This window comes from Pecten maximus, chromosome 11 (assembly GCF_902652985.1).
Source record: "Pecten maximus chromosome 11, xPecMax1.1, whole genome shotgun sequence".
NCBI lineage: Eukaryota > Metazoa > Mollusca > Bivalvia > Pectinida > Pectinidae > Pecten > Pecten maximus.
The window spans coordinates 22283484-22296384 of record NC_047025.1 but is presented as its reverse complement, the minus strand read 5'-3'; positions in this window follow the sequence as shown (position 1 = coordinate 22296384).

Here is a 12901-nt window from a genome sequence, read left to right as displayed (position 1 = left end):
GTTCAAGTAATATTATTGCATAATATAACATCATTTCTTTATGATATGTCTGAAATGATCGTCACTGTTCGCTGGTGTCTTCCCAAATCGCGTGTATGTAATATCACAGCCAGTTATACAACATGTATACTTTATGTTATCGATGGACCAAAGATTTTGTACTTACGCAAAAATGGGATCACCTACTTCACATATCCCATCAACAAGTCAACGCGACAGGTTGGTGGAGGCGGAGCACGATAGAATTTTTGCTGGATGCAACAAATTATTTTTCCACTTTAAATTCAAAAGTGACAATTAGAAGTTCAAACTTTTGGAAGGTGTTAATAGCATACAGTATTTAATTTTGGTATGGCATAAGAATTATCGATCAAAATTAGTTTTTGTCGCCGCTGCAGCATCTATAAGATAGGCTTCCTTAAGCTAAGGAATATTGAAGAAACTGGGGACTGGTGTTCCGAGAAAGGTAACGTAATTAAAATCAACACAATTCCGTAGAATCTAACAAACGTCTAGACAAATTAAGTGTTTAATTGTATTACGAGTAGATTTACATTTTTTTCTCGGTGCCATGCGTTATGGTATTGTTGCCACTGCCCCATGTCTCACTTTGAGAACGTGTGTGTCCTTGGATTTGAGAATTATATGGGTGTCATCGATGAAGGAAGAGACGCTCACCGTTACTGTAAAACCTGATTTTATTATATGTGTTTTTTCCCAAGGGTGTCTGTTAGTCATTCTTTTGATCATATTTCCACTATTTTTAACGATATGGAATTAAATCAACTGTTATATTTTTGCTTTAATTGTATCTATTTATTTATATGAAGATAGGAATTATACTACACTTTCCCAGCAAGAAAAATATCCGTATGTACTTGAAGAATAATGTTGGCTGTATCCCACTTGTTGATAATAGATCTCGGCTAAGATGTTCTTCCTTATCGTCTTTGGGGACATTGAAGAGACTAAAATATATCTTCTGTCCACATTGCAACACCTGCAATTCATTTCTTTCTTCACTACTTTGTCTTTCTGTGCTTTGTTTTTTTTACTATATGTGTCTCCTTGACGCCTGTCCTCATATGACCCTGTCTCTCCAAAGGGACGGTAAACCCCTAGATACAATCATCTGACTCTCTATTATCAAATTCAGAATAATACCTACCTATTGAAGTCTGAATGATATTTTATTTACAGACTAGTAGAAATATCTATATCGTGTAATGACATACTAACCAGCTATAAAACATTTAAGATATCCGATTGATAGTTTCGCTATTCTCTTTCTACAATAGAGGAAACATGGGATACTCTCAGCCATGTTTAATGTGATATCGACATTTTGTGTTGAGCGTTTACAAATTTTATCTTGTGCTAACTTACTTTACGGATGTAGGTAGGAGAGTAATATTATGTGCTATATGTCCGCCTTTTGAAGAAGAGGTCTATAAACTGACGTAATTTGATTTTCTGAGCCCGACTCCGTCTCCCATCAGAACGTCCCAATAAAAGTTGATGAACGGTTCGCGGCAGCCACATCCTTAGATATCAGACGCTGATAGCCTTACCATCAAGCAAACCCTACATAAATACGAAACGTTGTTGGTGAACGTTTATTTCAATAGCTATCGTGCTGTGAAAATGATGGTCTTCGATTCCCATTTTCATTGCTGAGAAACCCGTTGTGAACCATCAGCATACCAAGTATAGACCAGCCACGCAGCATCCGCTCAAAAGGGAATAATTCTACGGTTGATTTACAGGGCGCATTCCAAACACAATAACTCCATTTGCTAAGGAAGATTGTTTATTGTCATGAAAAGTTTCTTCCCCTTTGCTCGCCAAAAGGCTCATGGCAAATGGGCATGTTCGCTATAATAAATTTGTATCAAGATCATTACTAAGTGGTGGAAGTGTCTGCGTCGGTAATTACTGATACCAGCGTAAACACCAGTTTAAAGGTTCATTTTGATTTTAGTTTTTTCTGGGCTGTAACGTTGCCACCATCAAGACGCAGTTCTGATTAAAAGTATAGCTTTTGTATGGGTCGATCATACAAAAGGTTTGCCCGTTGTCAGTAAAATGTGACCGGATGGAGTGTCCTGTCGGGTGTCTTCGGCAGTATGTTTCAGTGAGGTAGCACTATACAATCGACATCACAAGGAGACTAACATAATTATACCGCAGCTTCCCAAAATACGCACGCATACGCCTCACGCATGCATTTCGCACACAGGGGAGGCTGTTCTGAAATGACCTTAGCTGTTCTGTTGATAGAACGTTAAACAATATTAAACCAAACCAAATGCTGCCTTCAGGACACAGGTCACTTTTTATGAAATACAGCTATTGTATGTTGACGAATGTTATACATTTTGTATTTTATAGTAATATACATGTATGTCAATTTAAGTGAAACTGTAATCATGACAGTAACAAATGATGATATAAACATACCTGTAAGATGACGAATATTGAGGGTATGTTATGTAACACATAATTATATATATATTAAATCTTTAATCACTTTTATAAAGATTACTGTTTCAGATTGCATCCATATTGACAATGCATTTATAATCTAGGAAGCGTGCTTTATTTTTTTTAAATCAAATCCATCTATATTTCAGCATCTATATGAGCGCATAGATATTGACTTTTACTTTCCTTAGTTATCTACTTTGCGTAAGGGAGGGAACCAGTCTATATTTCGCCCAGATAAACATTGGGGTAACGACAAACTTTGGAGTCAAATGTAGATATTTCTTTGTCACTCAGATTGCAATATATGACATGTTATATTTACACTTACATAGGTTACACTCTGTCTTTCTGTAATTAGTACTTGCTATATTTATACCCATTTTCTTGCATGTTTATTTGACAGAATAGCATCTTTAATTCAAATTCATTCGATTCACCCATAGCGCAATACAAAGCATTTCTGTGATGTTGATCAAAATGGCGTAACGATCACGTTATGTAACCTAGACTGTATCTATGGGCTCCTAGATGTGGCCCAGATTAGCATTAGTGTAACGGCACCAAATGTAAATTAACGTAAATGATTAAAAGGTTGATGTTCAAGATATCATCATCAGTTGTACTGTTCTTATATCATCGATATTTAGAATTTGTCTTTGCATTGTAACTACATTATATTTACACTATGGCTGTACAATGAGATAATGGTCTTATCCATAGCTATTACTTACAGTCTCCCTGGTTGTTTATTTGCCTGGTGACGGTTCGTAGACGAAACATGTAATGGATGTCTCTAGGTACGATCGTGCATTTCAGAGAAATCAGTTAATGGATATTCTCCTTGTGGAGCGATTTCAATCAAGAGTTTTCTTTTGATTCTGTTCCATAATACCGGCATGATCATAAAACGTCATTAGCATGGCCCCTATACCATGTTCTTCAAAGACTTTAGATTTTTAGGAAATGTTCAAGGACATGTAAAGAACTCGTATAATATTGATTCCGTGAATATGAAAAATTATCTCATCTTCTTTCTTTAACACTGGTACTTGTTTTTACCCGGTTGTGAGGGTCCTTGTGACATTACAGGGTCCAGTTTGACATTACAGCCAGGTGTCACTACATCATATACTTGGTTCAGTTTGACATTAAAGTGATGTGTAATTGTAGCAGTTTCAGTGACGTTATAGCGAGGTGGGTATCATGTGACATTATAGCGATTTTTCAGTAAATTGATAACATGCCATTATAGTGAGGTGGCAGTGGAGTGGGTTATGTGTTTAACATAACATTGATCATGAGGTTCCACTATAATGTAGGCTCCTTTCGACATTTACAGCTACATTATAATGAGTCACTAGGAAGGGGACATTATAGCGAAAAAGTTACGTATAACTGTAGCCTGTATTGTTTGATGATGCACAACGACAGTGGACTTCAGCACATTAAATTATTTGTTTATCACATGCAAAATGAGTTGTTCTCTATTCTGTTTCAGAATATGCGTTATCCATATAACGATTTTAGAGCGATATATAAGTAGACTACAAAATATTAAACCGTATTCATTGGTTTTAGACACGTCAGTTCTTTGGAATATATCTCGTCAAATAGTATAATGTATATCTCTCTCTCATGATCGACATCAGCTTGTCACGTGATAGACCAACAAGGAGTGATTTTATGTTCTGATGTTAAAACAGCAAAAAACTATTCGCTCCACTACATAGGATCTGTACATCTTCAAAGCCGTTGTGTATGTCATATCGGAATGGTCGTAAAGACAGAGGAAGTGAAAAACGAACAATGCTCGAAATTGGTCAACTTCCGAGACAAACCGCCCCTCTTTCAAGATACAAATAGGAACTAGTATATTACATGGAAACAACAGAAAGAGAAACGACATTGTGATATATCAGACAGTATTCAGACAGTGAGGATATGGGGGAAATCGTTTGATGTTTAATGGTGAAACCTGGAGACTATTAAAATAAACATCGCTCTTAAGATTTTAGTTTACTGAAGTAAATTGCCCAAATTTTGGATAAAACGCAGTGCTGGTCTATAGATTTTCTCATCTTTAAAAGCGTTTTTGTGGTCTTCGATTGTTGTGTAAATAACAATCTAAGCAATAGCTATACAACGTGGCTGAAGGGGTATAGTTTTACACCAGAACAGGGAACTCATGAAGTAAGTGTTCTTTCCTATATTATATAAGCACCCTATGCGACTAAATTTTTGGTACACTTACAGGACCTACAACAGGTATAACTTCGGGTCATATTTTGTCTTTAATGTTCCCGACATTTCAATTTTTATCAGCCCTGCAGGTATGGCCTAAGCATTTTGCCTGCTACCCCAAATAGATGATCGTAAGAGGCGACTAAATCCGGGATCTTATATTTTCTCTTCTTTCTTCCTAATACTTTAATTTCTCATTGATACTGCCTCACATTTGACCTTTGGTTGAGTGTTTGTCCCTGTGATGAATGCCTTGGATTCTGTACCCTGGCCGAGACATACCAGAGTATCCAAAGGTAGTCATTGTTCCTGATTAACGTTCAGAATTTTAGGAATGAGCCGACTGGTTATCCGGTTGTCAGTATATTATGACTGGTGAGGTGTCATGCTGGGTGTATTCGGCAGTATGATTCAGTGAGGTAGCACTGTAAAGTCGATATCAGTTCCACGCTATCGCAAGGAGACAAACACGAAGGTTAAAAAGCCTCTGTTTCATCGACGATACCTTACCATGAGTTATGGAAGGTTAGGTGGCTTCTGTTTCACCGACGATACCTTACTATGTTTTTCTGAAGGTTAGATGGCTTACGTTTCATCGACGATACCTTACCAAGTATTTTTGAAGATCAGATGGCTTCTGCTTCATCGACGATACTTTACCATGAGTTATGGAAGGTTAGATTGCTTCTGTATCATAGACGATACATTGAAATTGCAAACCCGGTTGAAATTACTTTCTTAGAATAACGTAGGGTCGTGACATCAACAACTATCAAACAATGTATAACTTCATATCGGAAAAAATAATTCCCAATAAAATATTCGTATCTACCGTAAAACTTCTCCATGGTCTCCATCAGTCTTTGGCTGTACTATCGCTTCCCTGCTGTATTATATATGCATACGTTTGTATATATATACTGTCATTTGAACTTTATAATTGTACCAATGGCTGTACAACGGACACGGTGAATGTAAATATCAATTAAGTGTAAGCATATTTATCCTCGCACTGTTTGCGAATGGAAATGTGACTTGAAAGCTCTTATGGTTTGTTTGTTTGTTTTTGTTTAACGTCCTATTAACAGCCAGGGTCATTTAAGGACGTGCCAGGTTTTGGAGGTGGAGGAAAGCCGGAGTACCCGGAGAAAAACCACCGGCTCTATGGTCGTCATCATTGGAAATAGTCTCTGTCCTTTTACTCTATTATATTAAACGTATTCTGCGGTCGTTTACATGTCTAGTGGTTTCGCCTCCACTTCCCTCATTTTGAAATTGTGAAACTACCTTGATTTGACCTATATTTACTTGGCTGATATCGTCGACGAATTATGCGACTTTTTCATAATTACGTTATTTCTACTATTATGTTATTGTAACGCCTATTTTGGACAAATATATGTATAAAGATATATATTTGTTGGGTAATACACTTGAACGGAAAGTGCCCGGTTGTTGGGAATAGGAAAACCGGTTATCAATCTTACATCTTCGCTAGCAGAGGGCTGCGATTGGCTTCTGAAACTTTTAGACAGTTGGTAGGCGACTCATAACTCGTAAAATGTCATTTTTACTGTATTTACTTTTTAAGGAACTTGGAAATTTGAATGCTGATAAAGAAACAACGCAACAATGTGAACATTATGTTATCAAAAACGGAAATGATGAATTACAAGCCACTGCATAAACCTTGTAGGCGTTTGTATTTGAATTTTCAGATTCGATGTAAAAAACTTTTTTAAGTCCGATATTGGTACAATAAAACAAAAGAGAACACAATCGAAGTAACAACGATCCGTAATTCTACTTCAAACTCCATGAAACAAAGTCAATTTACAGATTTATATAAAGATCCTTGTAAAACTATAAAACATGAGAATAAATTATTAAGTATGAGACTGCACAATTGTCATCTGTTCTTATATTGATGCATGTAACATCACTTGTGGATCACAGTGGACCCAAAATGAAAGGAGTTTTAAATTTAACTACAGTTCTAAAACAAGTATCTGTCATGATTACATTACCTAGTGGAATGATTTTTACTGTAGTCAAATGAATTAAATATGGGAAGGAATCCATGTTCAGAAAAATCGTTTTCAGTCCTAGCAATTTATAAATGTGTACAGGCAGCTGAAAAGCAGGGCTCGGGAACGTTTACATCACAAACAGGAGACAACATAAAGCAGCCATCAGCGATTAACTACATATGTGTGTACCAACATAAAAACTAGCATGTCTGGTTTGACGAATGAAATAATAAAACGTTGTCAGTTTGTCGATTTAATTGCGTTCGCATGTTGCATTTAAAGTAAGGAATTCATTTATGGGGTTGTTATAATAAAAGTGCTCTAAACATATTCCATGCATCGCTTTTTTAAAATTGTTCGTGTTACGTAAGCACAAAACTGTCCGCCAAGAATACTGACATATAATAACGAAACCTCATAAATGTTTCAAAAAATATGCCGATTCAAGTATAGATAAACAAATTAAAGGCCCGCTTCTGTTGTATATACATCGAAGCAGCTCAGATGGGATTGCAACAGAGAGAAAAAAAGTCAGATTCAGGTAGATCTAAATAATAGCCATGTCAACAAAATAAATAGCTCTGGAATAATGGGTTCGAGTACAAAAAGGTATCAAACAGAACGAGCATCGGGTATATTAACCAGAATCAATCACGTCAAAGTCCCTATTACATATGGAAATATTTCTCAACAAGATCATAATATCGACCATTAATCAAATCTGTAGCTTTCCAGATATCTGTATCTCGTACATCTGTCACGTGTTTCTAGTGGGCTTTTGTTATGGTTTTTCTCCGTCAACAGATGGCATTTGTCACGGACATCGTGATATTGGAAACGGGTCTTCCGATATCGAATGATTGGAAAACAGGGTTTTTACTGTCTAGGCAGAAACAAGAGTCGCAATAAGAAAGTCAAAAGCAGCCCACTAGTACAGAGAGGGTAACACATTAATGTAAAGAGACTGAAGTGTCATTTAAATCATATGTATGAATATGCAACTAGACTGATGGAAGATCTTCCCAGCAAACTCAATAGATACTGTTGATATACTTCCACTTTATTTACTCTATATATAGATAACTCGGTAAATCAATTATGTTCCCTCTTTTTCCTCAACTTCACTTAGCTATGTTTTAATCCCGTGTGTAATCTGAGAACAACAACCCTGCGGAAATAAAACACACCTGCACCCGGGTATTTCTGTCAAGCCAATCAGGCAAGAGGTTGACGAAGCTCTTAAAAGAACACGCCGTCAGTTGCCAAGCGACACCAGAGGTAGGCGGAGCTTGTTACCGAACTCGCCATTATGTGTCAAGTGACGCGAGAAGTGGACGGAGCGTGATATGATAATGTTAAAAATGAAGATGGATATAGGTAACAAAAACTTTTTCTTTGGACACGTCTTTTGTCAAGGCACCTCGCAGACCCTATAGTTTCAATTCACTTTCGAATTTGGCTCCATTCTTTTATTTCTAGTTTAAGATATGTCTCTGGTCTTTAACAGTAAAATAAAACGGTTAAAGTATGTGGTAGAGAGATATAAATCAGGTTTCTGTTTTCACTCGACCATACTTATTTCCCGAGGCTTCATGAAACCAGAAACTTGCTATATCCCTCAGGCCATTCTTTAACTGTATATTAAACTGTAAGGTTTAAAAAAAAGTAGATGCGGTATGTCATTTGTCACGTCACAACCTCAAAAAATTCAAGGACGCCGCTTCAACAAACTTCAGACGGAAAAGGGCCAATAAACCGACTGTTTGAATAATTTACGTTGCTTTTGCAGTGAATCTTTCGTCTGCATTCTCCATCAAACGAATTGGATAGCGCAAAATTGTGGTGGTTTGTGGAGACTTCCATCGGAGAGAAGCAGGTGTTGAAGCTTTGATTAACTATCACAGTGCCAATTGAACAAGCACGATACAGTCGGCTCTTAAGTCTCTGTACAGAAGGCATTCGTGTCAAATCAATAGGCATTGTATAACCAAGTACCCGGTCTTTTCATGTGTGCATTGGTTTCCCCACTGAATTGACTCTACCAAGGTACTACTACAGCCTCAGAAATACGAGAAACGACAGTCACAAATAACAATTGAATATTTCAGTTAAAGAGCGAATCATTTACCAGTCTTAAAACTGTTTAAAATTCCCACTTTAGTCATTGGCGTTAAAACAGTCAATCCATGATAATCAGGATGTGTAGGCTTCTGAGTGTTCCATCGTGTTTAAGACTGAGCGAGACCACATGTTGTCCGGATTTTGGAGGTTCCAGGTCGAGGTGACTGGCCGTCTGATTTGGTTCGTGTCACAACGTATCTCCTGCATACATCGATCGAGTCCGATAGCGTGACAGATCCAGACACTTAATACAAGGAGGGGCAGCCAAATCACCTCCAACAGCATTACCTACATCGCGGATGAATTATGCACGAGGAGTTCAAATGGGATTAAGACGTTTGGGATGTCGTATATCTTTAACGTAAATCTATTTAAAGATATTCCTATTTATTTGTTTCTAAATAATTTAATCCCGACTTGAGAAGATTGGTTATTCTCTTTTTTTAATTGGTGTATACGTACAACTGTAAAATGTTTCGTTGACAGAGGTGATACAACCCTGTATTAGCTCCTAATGTGTCTCGCTGGATATACTGTAGGTAATTGGCTCGGCTCGAAAGCGAGATGCCTTAAACCAGTTTTTACACCGAGGTGTCCAATACTGTCATATCTTTACAAATAACGTTTCTGTGTATATAATGTTTAGTTACACATGTACAGACAACCCCTCCATGTTTGGTCAAGATCAACCAATGACCGCGTCACATGGACTCTCATAGGGACTAGGCGCGGATTTCCAATCCACGGTCCATGTATATTTATATACAACACATAAACATGTACATATATATTTGGACCGTGGGTTGGAATATCGCGTTAAGTCCCTGTGGACCGCGTGGACAGAGTATTCTTATATTTTCATACGGGTTCAAGGTAGTATGTGGTATTTGTTTCTCTGGAAAGACGCTAACAAATTTGCTTACCTCTCCTGACCACAGGCGCTTGCATATAGAAAATATCACTTTCGATTTTTTTTCATATGACAGCGGTATGTGTAATCTGTTAACCTGAAGGTTGGCAACTACGCCACGAGCGAAACGGCACCCCATCTCACTTCAACCGGCTAAAACACACATTTATTCAAACTGACACGGCGCACACTATATGCGACCGTCATCAGAAAACATTCATCTTTAACCTACCGTGCCACTCAATATGAATTGTTACATCCAAAACACAATAATCCGTGAAAACATCGCCGAATTCCTCGCTCAGAACGCCATTTCTCAAACGGCTCCCTGAGCCTGTCCAGATTCTTCATTTACATACGGGGTTCAAGGGTCATGCGATTATATAATCGACTGTCACCAGGTGCACTTTTTGGGGTCATCTCGGCATACTTTATTTTACAGGTGCATGCACAGGACGTCGTTTGCGATATCACGGACTAATAAGATAGCATGTTTTAATGCCATGCAGTGATGAGATCGTCCTTTCCTTTTTTTCAACTGCATCATTTCGGTAGTTGCTGAACTTCGTTTTCAATCAAAAAGATTGCATATAACGGTGCTCAATAACTTGTTCAAGACAGGGCCGGGACATTATACGTATACCATGAACAAGCAGTATCAGTTGAAATTAAATTTTTCGAAGTTAAAATTTGGATGGGGTAATAGCTGAAAGTTGTTTGATATTTTGATTTTTTATTGTACTTGCCATCTATTTAGGGCTATGCCAATCTTCAATTCTTAAAAAAATTGACCCCTACATGACTAGTTAAAAATGTATACCACACACAATATCGATAAGAATAAGAGGTTGTTCTGGGTATTCTGGCGTTAGCCCTAAAATACTATAAAAGTCTGGCGTTGACACAAAATAACCACTACTTCCCCCTCAAGTATTCTCTTTTCTTTCTCATTTTAATTCAGTTTCATAATTCTGTAAGCACTTCAGCCAGTTTGATTATTATTAGTGTAGCATTTGATGCTTACACACTCAATTAATAAGGTAATTCATCAATAACTTAAATTTTATATATGCGAGCGATGTAAAGTGGAATAAATGGATAATTGAATATTACAAAGAATACATTTTACAATGCGTTAAACTCTTTGACATTGTCACTGGTGGATTTAAAGCCCCCCCTAAAATTGTCAAAGTAAGGGTATCTTAAAAAACGAATTCCCGTATCAATCAGCGAAATAACAATATCAAATCATTAAAAACATCTCTCATATACTTGTTTTTATAAAACACACCAGGTATGAATCTATCGTGAAATACACTAGAATGCAGGATTTTGCATTAACCTGCTATTTTTCAGGGGGAGAACCGGCGGACACTCCCCCCCCCCCCCCCCCCCCCCCCCCCCCCTTTTAATTTCGCACGGCCCCTATTTGAAAATCCTGTGTCCACCCCTGATTGTAGACACTAAAACTAAGGGGCAAACTGATGATATCGAGTGTATTAAAACCGAAATAACGTAAGAAAGTAATACTGTTTCGAAAATTTGAATAAAAAGGGGTTTAAAACAAAATGACTGAAGGAACTCAATATTTCTATAATCATACAGTGATAGATGAACTCATAAAATTTGGATTGAACTCGAAGAACTTCTAGCAAACATTAAATCTAACATTGTGGGAAATGAAAATAAATTGATGATGGATCATAGATCACAACGTACAAATCGTTTGGTAGGTCTGAAGTATGATTTTCGTATTTGACGACGACATGATATTTGTAAAATGTGCAGAAATAAATGAACAGGTCTGAAGTAAGTAATGTTGGTACACATGTATACGTTCCAGTAACCTGATGACAGTCTTATTCGTGATTCACTTTTCTTTTTGTTCGTCCAGATTTCAGTAAACTGACAAAAGTTAATCAATAAATAAGCATTTTGTTCTACCTTTGTGACAATTATTTCATTATTTAGAAAACGATACGATAGTGACGTTCTGTGTGAATCAATATATGCCCCCTCCCCCCTTTCCACTTATCGAAAATCTTATTCTCGAAAGATTGCAAAATTTGCTATAATCATTTAATCATTTCATTTTTCCGAAATTTTGTTCCGAAATTTTGGCCCCCAGACCCCTCGCCAAAAAAAAATTCGGCTCCCGCCTATGGCGCTCGCATTACCACATTACCACTAAATTACTGGACCCCCCCCCCCCCCCCCCCCCCCCCCCCCCCTTTCCAATTCCTGGATCCGCGCCTGCTGTGTACTGTCATATACGGTGCATGGTAATCAAACGTTCAAAATAACGAATAATTTATAAATCATCGTTCATCGACGAAACTCTTCAAATAATCGTAACTTAGACGAAACTCTTCAGCGAGCCGAAGCATTTTGCGGACAAAATGCATGCGGAGATGACCCCCAAAAGTACACCTGACGACTGACGATCATATAATCGCATGACCCTTGAACCCCGTATGTAAATGAAGAATCTGGACAGGCTCAGGGAGCCGTTTGAGAAATGGCGTTCTGAGCGAGGAATTCGGCGATGTTTTCACGGATTATTGTGTTTTGGATGTAACAATTCATATTGAGTGGCACGGTAGGTTAAAGATGAATGTTTTCTGATGACGGTCGCATATAGTGTGCGCCGTGTCAGTTTGAATAAATGTGTTTTTTAGCCGGTTGAAGTGAGATGGGGTGCCGTTTCGCTCGTGGCGTAGTTGCCAACCTTCAGGTTAACAGATTACACATACCGCTGTCATATGAAAAAAAATCGAAAGTGATATTTTCTATATATGCAAGCGCCTGTGCTCCTGACAGCAGCATTTGTTACACGATGGATTCAGTAGGAAAAACTCGGTCCAAACTTCACAAATTCCGGAATAGACATCGATTGCAAATTACAACGAATCTGTAATATGATTTCTTGGTGATTCAGTATTGTGTTGTTGGGTGGGAGTATAATTATGTTAATGCTAGATTTCTTGACATTATTGTGTTTGATTTTAATCAAACACTTATAAAATGTGGACTACAGATCGTGCATGACACTGCTATCATACCGTTCAGATGTGTATAGTAAAGTTCATATGGACAACTGAACACAACTTGG